This window comes from Amblyomma americanum, chromosome 1, assembly GCF_052857255.1.
Source record: "Amblyomma americanum isolate KBUSLIRL-KWMA chromosome 1, ASM5285725v1, whole genome shotgun sequence".
NCBI lineage: Eukaryota > Metazoa > Arthropoda > Arachnida > Ixodida > Ixodidae > Amblyomma > Amblyomma americanum.
Window position 1 is genome coordinate 8,854,514 of NC_135497.1, and position 12,078 is coordinate 8,866,591.

At 50.0% G+C, this 12,078-nt stretch overlaps 1 protein-coding gene across 6 annotated transcripts in view; it reads right to left on the reverse strand.

Annotated features, from left to right (window-relative positions):
• The window catches only part of LOC144109739 (armadillo repeat-containing protein 8-like), a 114,493-nt gene that overhangs the window by 72,212 nt on the left and 30,203 nt on the right, over positions 1–12,078 (reverse strand). The gene's annotated exons all lie outside the window — the stretch shown is intronic.

Here is a 12,078-nt window from a genome sequence, read left to right on the forward strand (position 1 = left end):
GATCGCAGCTGTGTGGAGGCGCTGCAGGGCGTGTGCTAACTGACTGCAGAATGGCGGGTGCAACTAAATCGCGTGCTGGGATTTTGGTGGCGTTTCAAGCTGTGTTTGTCTATGTTTTGTGTTGCCAGAGTGCATCTCAATGCATCAGCGTAAGGTCCTCTGCTTCTACTGAGTGGTGGACACCATGCATAAACAAGCTTTGCTAGAACCAGCCCTTTTTGTCGACGGTTTGGTACCAGCGGTGGTGATTGTTGCGCAAGCGCACATGGTGGCACGGGCTGACCCCACAAACGGTCCTTGTAACCTATACGGTATACAGCCTATGTGCGGTTGTTGTTGCTGTGGCACACCTCGAAGTTCAGCCGGGGCCAGCAGCCAACTCATCGCAATTATGAGTGGGAAGTGCTTCATACTCAACTGCAGATCAGGCTACCAGATTAGCCCAGATTGAGTGCCTCTTTTTAAAGCTCCATCGGAGCCTGCACACCAAGAACTCTCGTGCTGAGCAATCCCTAGAGCAGATCGGATATTGCAACTGAGCAACAGTGTCTGCAGGAAGCACTTTCTCGAGCATGTGATATCCAACTTGTACTACACTGAATTCAATAGAAAGGTCCTCTCGCATCCACCCCAAAAAACGGTACTGTCAACAAATGCTGTACCCAGCATTTTCCTCAGGCATCCAAAATATGAGAAACAAACAAGTTCAAGAAAAAGATATGCTGGCAAATATGCAGCTGCATAATTTTCACAACTTTCGAATGCTCGGTGGAGAATTTGGTGGCACAACATTATCGAAGACAACATAGTCTCTTCAGCAGGCTAACTGCAATTCTTCTCAACTGACATCCACCACATCCAGCTTAAAGCCACATGAGTATTTCATCTCTTTGTGTGCATGCCAATCTTTCCTTGAGATAGTCAACTGCTCAGCATCGTTGGTGTCGGTGTAAAAGATGAGCCTATTGGGTGTAGCATCGAGGGAAATTTCGCTAATTATTTTCATGTCGCATAACAATGAGTGCACTGCACTAGCCAATAAATCGTCACAAATGCGCTTTCGGTTTCCTTTCAGTCCCAGTGATCACGCGCAGCAGAAAGACGTTCTGCTATCGAGCACGAGAGTGTAGGTCCAATTCACGGCTTCAAAGGCAATATTTGTGATGCAGGCGAAATGTGGAATTGCCCTTCAGATTTCTGCACACACCAATTAAGTCAGACCGCCACAGTTAGCCATGTTCTCTGCATGGCAGGCCTCAGCTCATCACAGTGTTGGCTCATTACACTGCTCAAGCAATGTTTGAATGTACGTATAGGCTCTTTGGCCCAAATGTAAGAGAGTGCACGTTAAGGCCGACCATTTATCTTCAAGAGACGGTATAGTAGTAGTAGCAGTAGACCTTTATTCGGCCATAATTTACAGGCCGAGCATGTCGACCGCCTGGACGACCAGATGTTGCAGTTCTTCCCCTTCAGCACCAAGCCAGCCGAGACAGGTGGTGATGGATAGAGAGGAAGGGGGGATAGGAACACAACTGCTGAGCAGCCGGGCAATAGATGAGGCAATGCGCCAGGTCTGCACAGACAGAGGAGCGGTTGGGACAGGAAGGATTCGATCGACAACGATAGAGAAAGAGGCGGGATGGGGTGATGAGTGCGTTCATTTGGATGTGCCGAAGAAGGCGAACCTTTGGCACGGTGAGTAATGGATGAGGGGGAAGGTTAAGGAGTTTGTCAAGGCAGAGCTCGAGGTAAACCTCCTTTATGGTATGGCGCAGAGTGAGTCTTCCACCGTCCTACGAGAGCTTGGGCCAGGGTATCAACGGCACCCAGTAAAGAGTGTCGCAAGCGAGCTGATGGGCCACCTCATTGCCGTCAATCCCTGAATGTCCAGGGACCCAGCGGAGGAAAACGATGGAAGGCTGCAGTGCGGAGACTGCTTGTTCGACCTCCTGTTGAAGTGAAGAGGGCAGGGTGCGGTTCTGTATGAGGCAGATAGCGGCATAAGAGTTTGAATAGACTGTGTACACAGAGGAAAGGAGGGCAAATGACTGGAAGGCATGCGCAATGGCCAGAACCTCAAGACACAATGCGTCCGCAGGGTGTAGGTACGGCTTGCTGGTGTGGGTTTCAGCTGCGGGGAGGTGGGGATGGTACAGGGCGTAGCCACAAGAACTTTGAGGAGCCACGGAAGAGGCATCCGTGTAGGCCACACCTTGGGTATCAAAGAGAGGGGAATGGTGCTGCGCGGCCGCATGACGATGGCCGGCGTGGAGGATGGGAAACATGTTGATCGGGGGAGGATACCAGGATTGGGAGCTGGGATGGGAGCAGGAGAGGTAAAGGTAGAGATGGGGAATGGGAGAGATACCCGCCCGAGCCAATAACCACTGACCCTGATGGGTAAGGGAAAGTTGGGAGCTGGGCAAGCTGAGTCATGGTAGAGAGTGGGAAGAGAATGGAAAAGAGGGAAGAAGCCTGTGGCAAAAAGCTTAGCGACAGACGTAGTGATAGGAAGGTTGACAGCTGCCTTGTAGAGGCCCACAAGGGCAGTCTCGAGAATGTTAAGTTCAGTCTGAATGAAGGAAACGTAGGGTACAAAGTACAAGATTTTGCTGAGGATGAGCGCGTGGGAAACTCTGCTCACATGAGCCTCGTTGAGACTGAGCGCCGAGTGACCACGCGCCGCAGGAGGTAAGTTACAGAGTGGCAGGTGGTGACAGCATGGTGGAGAACTTGTACGTTCTTGGCTGCATGCAAAGGGAAGCCAAGAACGTTGCACTGGGTGACGACAGGAATGGGACAGCCAGAAAGCTGGAGAGAGACGAAATGGCTGTGCGAGTACTGGTATGAAGAGCGGTTGAGGTGAAGCTCAGATTTCTCCGGAGCAGAAGAGAGGCCGGCAGCAGTGAGAAAGGAGCCGATTAGATCTAGGCCACGTTGCAGGGTGTCCTGTAAGTGATCGGGAGAGCCAGACAACACCAGAGAGTAATGCTCTCAGTGTAAAAAATATGGTGCAGGTCAGGAATTTCGGCTAGCTGGGAAGCGAGAAGGGCCATAGCGCGATTTAAAAGGGTACGAGAGAGATCAGCACCTTGAGGAGTGCGACGGGTAAGGTGGTGAGGGTCAGACAGATGGGTGTCTACTCGAAAGCGAGCCACTCGGTTAGAGAGGAATGAGCAGATATAAGAGTACATGCGGGAGCCACAGGCCAGGGAGACCAGTTGAGAAAGGATGTGGTCGCTGCAGACACCATCGAAGGCCTTGCAAACATCGACGGTCACAAGTGCGTGAATTTGGGAGGGTGTAGGTGAGAGAAAGGCATGCTGGACAATCAAAAACATGTCCTGTGCACAGACGCGGCGTCAGAAGCTGATAAGAGCACATTTAAAAGGCAAAGGCGGGCTAGTTGGTGGTTAACAGGGGAGTGCATATTGCAACCGCGCAAAACGACGAGGGACGAAGAGAAGAATGCACAAGACACGACGTGGATCGTATCTTGTGCATTCTTCTCTTCGTCCCTCGTCGTTTTGTGCGGTTACAATATGCACTCCCCTGTTAGCCGATAAGAGAATGGGGGAAGAACTCCCTCACCTCAAGAAAATTAGACAGGCGAGTCAAGGCCATTCTCTCAAGGGTCTTACCAACGCACTTAGGCAGAGAGATTGGGCGGAGGTTTGAGAGGGAGGGAGGTTTGCCCGGCTTTGGAATCATAGAAATCAGGGAGGTGGTCCACGAGCTCAGCAGGCAGCCACTGTCCCAGGCTTCGTTGTGCATCTGAAGGAGGAATTCTTTGGTGCCGTCAGGAAGGTTACCAAGTGTGGTGTATGTAATGGCAACCTCACCGGGAGCCGAGCGAGTAGAATTGGCCGCTTCGAGCTCCCGGACAGTGAACAGGTGGTCCAGATCGGGGTTAGGTCTGCCCGAGTAGGAAGGTGCAAGAGAGGGCAGGAGGTACAATGAGGTGAGCTGGTCAAGAACCTCGGAGGGAGTCCCCTGAGTGAGGGCTTTAGCTAAAGTGGGAGCAAGGGCAGGCTTAGTGCCAAGAGGGGATTTAAAGAGGGACCATGTGGATCGCGAGTGCAATGCAGATTCAAGACCATCACAAAGCGCACTCCAACGAGAGTGCTCCAGGGAGGTGCAGTGGGCGACGATCTAGGTCCGCAGAGCAGTGATCCGGGAGGAAAGTTTGGCGTTTTGGCGTTGGAAGCAGGAGTGCTGAAGACATTTACGGCAACACCATAAACGGAGAAGGTGAGGGTCCGGGTCTTGGATCGGGTGACAAGAGCAAGCGCGCCGGCTACTGGACGTCAGCGCTGTGGAGATGTGTGACATCCAGTTGTCGTAGGACTGAAAGGAGTCGGAAGCAAGATTAAAGAAAAAGGCTTGCCAGTCAGTGTGAGTGACCGGATGACAGCAAGAGATATAGGAAAGAGAGGTGGTAATATGGATGAGAAAGTGGTAGCTGAGAAGAGTTTCGGCTGTGACCTGCTACTGACAAGGAAAGTGAACGCTGACAGAAGGTGAGGTCGGGTGTCCTGGGGCGCTATGAGACTGTGCCTACTCGCGTAGGGGAGCCAGGGGTATTAAGAAGGGTGAGGTGACGTTCCTGGACCAGACAGTGGAGGAGGCGGCTGGGCTTGAGAGTTTGGAGGTAGCCCCACAGTGTGTGAGGGGCATTAAAGTCACCACCAAAGAGGAGATGGGATGTAGAAGGAAGAGTAAAAGAACTTGCCTAGGGTGCAGAATGAAAAAGAAGTGACAGTGGGGTTGTAGAAAGACAAAAGGGCGAGTGAGATGCAGGAAGAAGTGTAGTAATAGACCACACCAACTAAATATTTAAGGAGGGTGGAGGGGATGTCGAGTGGACGCAAGTGACGTGGCCGTAGTGGCATGGTAGGAGCGGTAATCTGGGACAGTGCAGGCCGTCTATGAGCCTCCTGGAGAAGGAGAAAATGGGGCAGGGTGGGGCGGGTGTGTAGAAATTGGCGGAGGAGGGTCTTATTATGGCAAATATTTTGGCAGTTACACTGCACAATCTCGAGGTCCTTGTCAAATGCCATTATGACAGTGTAGAGGTAGAGGTTTCCAGGGGATGGTGTTCCTTCTCTTCGGCCAGGGGAAGTGACTCATGCACGGTGTGGAGCATAGAAGTGAAGGATTCCAATTGCTTGGACTGCGCTTGGAGGGTGGTAAGAATCTGGAGATCATGTCTCTAGCTGAACCAAGTGAGTGTGGTGTGCAGTGGTGGTGGTTTCGACAAGGTAAGCCAAAGAGGTGACCTGGGCGGCAGAGGAGGAAGTGGTGAACGTGGTGAGGTGCTCATTTAGCTTAGTAAGCTGGGAGGTAGGAGAGGAGGAGGTGGTTGTTTGGAGGGCTTGGGTCAAGGTGTGAATCTGCTCTTGTAGATCGTGGGAAATGCACTATTGCTCTCACTGTTGGCATTCCAGCATTGCGAGCCAGAGATCGAAAGAAGGGCTCTCGTCAGTCAGAGACGGAGAGGGTGTTGTAGTGGAAGAAAGGGATGCTGGCACCGAGGACAATTTAACTGTGGCGTTGTAGGGGCCCGGTGGCGACGGGATTGGAGGTGAGGGAGGTGCACGATTAGAGGAGGGGATGGGCTACTTGGCCCGGCGCAAGGCTGTGCGATGGAGGTATGCAGCTTTGGCACACTCATGTTGTTTAGCGAGGAGAAAGGGGCAAGTGGGGTCGAGGAAGGGGTGGGTATTTACCTGGCAAAGAATGCACCAGGGTTTGGCACATACGAGAGTGGTAGGGTCGGCGCGTAGAGGAGCAGCACACAAGCGGCACTTGGCCGGAACGCTGTGCTGAGGGCATTGGCGGGCACGATGTCCCAGAGCGAGACAACGAGTGCATGTGGGAGGCTTGAGTTTATGAGGGCGACATCGGAAGGCAACGCGTGTAAAATATACAAAATGGGGGACGAATATGCCAGCGAAAGTTATGAGCACTGCCTGTGTAGTGCCCATCATGCGAGGAGTAAGAATATCTGTAGAGAAAGATTCAATATCATGCATGAGCTCAGCAGGGGTGAAGTGGCCACCAATGTTGTGGATGACGCTGAGGCATGAGATGGGAGGGTGGGGGACCCATGTTTTGATACTGCTGGGCTTACCGTGAAGCTGAAGATGCGTGCGAGAAAGTAGGAGGTGGGCGGCGAGAGGGGAGTGAGTTTTTAAAAATAGAAGGCTTTGCGCTGGTTTGGCCTGAAGGGTGACCTGTGCACTGGTCTTGGAGGAGTGATGTGCAGCGGAGATGATGGCGGTGAGCAAGTCATAGAGAGGCAGGTTGGGGGTGAGGGTACCAGGGGAAAGTTGGATGCAGCAGTGATGAGCCCAGCACGGGCTCGGGTGGCGAAGGCAGGCTTATGGCTGGCACTGATGGTGCTCCAGCCGATTTCTGGGGTTGGAGTGATATGGCCGTCTACCGGAGACTGCGCAAGATCCATGTCTGCTGACGAGTCGTCAGCCTCAAACGCAGTGGGCAAAGGTAGAGATGAGGAGAACATAGCTCGGAGGACTGGGAAAATCCTTGGCGGACACTGAATTTGCACTGGCAGGCACGGGCAAAATCCCAGATCCAGTAAGAGCGGCAGCATCAAAGGCAGCCAGCTGCAACACGGGTGCTGGGCTGAAGGTGGTGGTTCCACTGCCGCCATCTTGCGAGTAGTTCAGATTGTGCCACCAGGCTACGACACTGATCCATGACTGAGAAAGTGTCTTCCCGTCTTGCCCCCGAGTGACCTGAGACTGGTTTTGGTTGAGATGTTGAGATATGTGTCTGGTCCTTTCTTGACCCGCGCTGCGTGAAGGCTTTTCTTTTGTTGCTGCGTCTGCCTTCAGAGGATTACAAATGAACCATGGCAAACCTAGCAGCTTGACCCCGTCGTGCGCGGGGGGAGGTGTTGGCTGGGGTGGTTCGGCATGTTTCTTTCTCTGCCTGCCCCTTGCTCGGTTTTCCACAACCACACACAGTAGCTGAACTGCAGCTTGCTAGGTTTCCTAATGCGCGTGACACAAATAAAGGACGTGGATCACTAATGAAATGAACGGCGGCGCAAACAAGGACACTAACAAGAAAGAGACACCACATGCGCACACTACCAACTGTTTATTGCACATAAAAGTGCCATATTTAAACATTCAGCTCAGGCATGTGCCATCGCATTATCGCTCCGAGCCCAGCACGTGGAAAAAACCAGCAACATCAGGAAAACGAACAAGAAAATTTAACTCCTGCAGAAAAAAGTAACAGATTCTGATAAAAGGAATTAAAAAACTAAAAGGAGGGGGCCATCTCTTAGTAAAAGCAGTGCCACACAATCGTAGCAATAGCAGAGTCATACATGAGAAGCAAAAGCAGCCAGACAGTAAAAAACCAATAACAAATAACAATCGTAGCAAAAGCAGATTCAAACAAATGAAGCAAAAGCAGTCAGAATCCAAAAAACAACAAACACTAAAAAGATAAAACCAATAACAAAAATTCTAAAAAAAAAACACAACAGACAGCCGCTAGAAAAGGAGGGCTGAAAAGTGGCACTGAACATGATGTCACAAAAAACAATCAATGAAATGAAAATTCATTTCTACGGAGGGATACCGAAAAGTCGCTAACACAAGTGCTTCCCTTCTTTTTAATCATAAAAGCCTCAAGAATTTCACGTGCCACCTGATCACGTGCCACCTTTTGCGCATGTAATCGCTTTGTCACTGTTGACGCATAGGAATGTTAGTAATAGTCAGAACACTCCTGGTCAAGAGTGTAACCTGCCAACTCTAGAGCTAAAAAAAATTATATTTTTTATCAAATGATATTACATTTATGATAATACAACTATAACAAAAACCGCTTGACAACTTCAGTCAACGCTCGATGGATGCCTGTCCAACCTTAGAAACTAGGGTTGGTAAAGAACAAGGTATAGAGAAGTGGGCAATGGTCAATTTCTGTTTACCCTTGAGATGAAACGACTTGGCGCAAGAGACGTGAAATTGCTGCCGAGAGGGTTAGCACCGCAGCGTGTCGCAATGTGTTCACCTCCTAAAAAAAATATTCTTCATCATACATGCTGCAGCATTTGCAACCAATTCTGATCAACCTAGACAAAATTTTGCCAAGGTTCACAAAAATTCAGTATAGATGCATATCAATCACGAGGCGGACTAAGCATTGTACGAAGAGGGGGGGGGGGGGGGGGGGGGGGGGGGTGCAGGAGCGTTGCGAAAAAAGGGGTCGGCTACAAAGGGATAGTTCTGTAGGCACTTAGGGCGTCCCCCTCCCCTCTCCTGCTTGGACCCTCAACTGCATGCACTTATTTATGTTAGACATAAGTCTTTCTTGCATCCAGTTCATACCATTAGGTTGCTTATTGCCTCTAGAATTTTCCATGGCATGCTGAAATGTATATCTTACTTGCCTTGCGTCGATTTGCCCCAATTTGAATTGGATCAAAAATGGAAAAAGTGCGCGCGCGCGTGTGTGTGTGTGTGTGTGTGTGTGCGTGTTCACGCATGTACCTGGAAATTGAAGGAACAGCTGTTATTTTCATACGTTTCTTGTCAGGCAACTATAACATGCTTGTAATCATTTTCCGAGATTTTTTTTCCCCCCCGGTAGTTTATTCGACACTGAAACGTGATGTCAAGAGAAGCACGCGATGGAAGAACATTGGCAGCTGCTCCCCTGTCTTGCTTCAGCTTCCCGTGATAATGCACGCGCTAAAAGCAGAGTGCATGTCTTGGTAGTTTCGAACCAATATATTGGGTGGACTACTGTTCATTATTTGAATGTAACCAGAGTGTACTGTCGTATTTATTGCTCAGCGAACACGCAAGAAACGTGTGTACTTTCGTGTTGAGCCCGCCCTTTGGTTTCATGGATTGGTTTGGTTTGGTTTGGTTTATAGGGGTTTAACATCCCAAAGCAACTCAGGCTATGAGAGATGCCGTAGTGAAGGGCTCCGGAAATTTCGACCACCTGGGGTTCTTTAACGTGCACTGACATCGCACAGTACACGGGCCTTTAGAATTTCGCCTCCATCGAAATTCGACCGCCGCGGCCGGGATCGAACCCGCGTCTTTCGGGCCGGCAGCCGAGCGCCATAACCACTCAGCCACCGCGGCGGCTTTTCATGGATTGGTAGCAAATCATTTTGAGATGGGGCAGTTGCCATGCATTCACACATTCAAAGCAAAATAATTGGCTTCCGATTTTTATTCCATACAACACCGTCCATTGCTTGCGAAGCAATTTTTTTCTGTAAATACTAAATGAATAGACCCATAGACCAGATCGCATGCTGTCAGATCTGGAGTGTACCAATTTTTCAATGAATTTGTCCACACAAACGCAGTATAGAGTCTATGCATGCCGTATGTGGACAGAAAGCAAGGTTGGATGACACCTTTCAGAACGCAGCAAAGCGACACACTAGTAGAGCAAGCTTCAAATGAAAGCGGAACAAAATGGGCGCTGACACAAAGCATGGGTCTGGCACCCGGATGGCACGAAACCATTCTTTGTTGAGATACGGGCCCGATTCATTCTCGAAACTTTACATGCTGCCCAGCGGGAAGAGATAAAACCCCGAATGTAACGCGAGGCTTAAGGACGCAAAACAAAGTACTTTTAATAGACATTGTGGCCAACGTGTTTATTCATCTTCCCCGCTTTCGGAGTCCTCCTTTTCGCTCGCAAAGTCTCCAGGAAACTTCTGCCGTATCGAAGTTGCTCGCCACAGCGAGAATCCATTCCTCTCCATGAACGTTTGGGCCCACCCATGAGATGCTCAGAACTTCGCATCTCCCGAGCAACGTCTCTAACTCTCTAACGGATCAGCTCGACACTGACCCCCATGAGACAGTTGCGCTGCTGATATACTAAAGTCTGCCACTTTTTTCCCTAGCTGTATGCGATGGGCATGGTGAGGCCCACGAAATCCTTAGCGGTCGAGCTCACATTTAAAAAGCACCTTCCGCTGCAGCGGCCAACCGCGGATTGTTGACTCGTTGAGGTCAAGTCTTCGAGCTAACAGGATCGCTTTTCTCTTAAAACGGATGTCGCCACAAGAACACAATGCGACGACACGTTCAGCATGAGGCCGCAACGAACACAAAAAATTGATAGAGAAACATGCACCAATGCTTTGACTTTGGATGGATGAGGATTTGGCTTCCATGGTACCCATGTTACCCGTGGTACCCGTGGTACCGCAAAACTGTGGAAACCGAAACCAAGCTGATTGCTTTGAAATAGCTGCACCGCAGCACTGCTCTACGCCAATCGAAGTGCGGTATTCGATTATAACGCGAGGGTGGACTTTAAGGGGAAAAAGTCCGGGAAAAAATTCGCATTACATTCGAGTAAATACGGTAACATCAAGCGTGATTGGAGTAGGCATGGCAGCGCGGACCTCGGAAGAAGAGGAGGGCAGCGAGGCATCAGTGGTTCTTGGCTGCAGAGGCTTCATGAGGGTTAGTGAGGCACCCCACAAGTTCAGAGTTTTGGAGGCGCTTGGAGGGCCAGCTTGGCGGCGGATCGTGACGCGAACGGTATCCACGTCTCAGAAGTCTTTGTGAAACGATAGAGAGCAAATCAAGACACAGGGGAGTCCATGGACCAGAACAAAGGCAGGTGAATGCGGAGCAAGATATGCAGCCAGCTAACCGGGGCGGCTCCACCTAGTGGAAATCATGGTATAATTTACCATGCTCTCAGCAGTTGCGAGAATGAAAGAATAAACTTACAATGAATGTATTTTGATGAGCTCCAAAGGATCCCAGGACCTCATCCTCGCTGCTGTTCCATCTATTCACGTAGTCTCAACAAGTAGAACACAAAGCAGCGTATAACAAATCGGTGTCGAAAGCAGTTTCAATCCTCCTGTGCCTTGCCGCTCTAAACAAGCAAACATAATCGATCCCGCAACAACTACAGTATGGCTGCCATACCTTGGTGACATCTGTCAGTGTTCAAAAAAAGAACAAGGAGCAGCGAACAAGAACTGGTTGGCCACTCTGCGTAGTGTCATAACCTAAATATATACTTACACTGTGGATTTGCCATAGAAAGATCCCTGTTTTAAGGAGATGAGTCCAGTTGACAACCGGTCAAAACATCAATGTGCTTGCAGCCACAATGCCACAAGGTGGCAAGCTAAGATCCAAGCAGGCAAGCTAAGATCTCTCCTTTTATGACCCACCCTAAAAAGATTCCTCTTTGAAGGAGAAGATGGGGCCAGTTGACAACCAGTCAACACATCGTGGAGTGCTTGCTCCCCCTCTGTACGGGCAAGCTAAGGTATCTCTTTTTATGACCCACCCTAACAAGATTCCTGTTTGAAGAAGATGGGCCCAGTTGACAACCAGTCAACACATCGGTGTGCTTGCTCCCCCTCTGTACGGGCAAGCTAAGGTATCTCCTTTTATGACCCACCCTAACAAGATTCCTGTTTGAAGAAGATGGGCCCAGTTGACAACCAGTCAACACATCAATGTGCTTGCTGCCCCCTCTGTACGAGCAAGCTAAGATCTCTCCTTTTATGACCCACCCTAACAAGATTCCTGTTTGAAGAAGACGGGCCCAGTTGAATACCAGTCAACACATCAATGTGCTTGCTCCCACTCTGTACGGGCAAGGTAAGGTATCTCCTTTTATGACCCACCCTAACAAGATTCCTGTTTGAAGAAGATGGGCCCAGTTGACAACCAGTCAACACATCGGTGTGCTTGCTCCCCCTTTGTACGGACAAGCTAAGGTATCTCCTTTTATGACCCACCCTAACAAGATTCCTGTTTGAAGAAGATGGGCCCAGTTGACAACCAGTCAACACATCGGTGTGCTTGCTCCCCCTTTGTACGGACAAGCTAAGGTATCTCCTTTTATGAACCACCCTAACAAGATTCCTGTTTGAAGATGGACCCAGTTGACAACCAGTCAACACATCGGTGTGCTTGCTCCCCCTCTGAAAGGGCAAGCCAAGATCTCTCCTTTTATGACCCACCCTAACAAGATTCCTGTTTGAAGAAGATGGACCCAGTTGACTACCAGTCAACA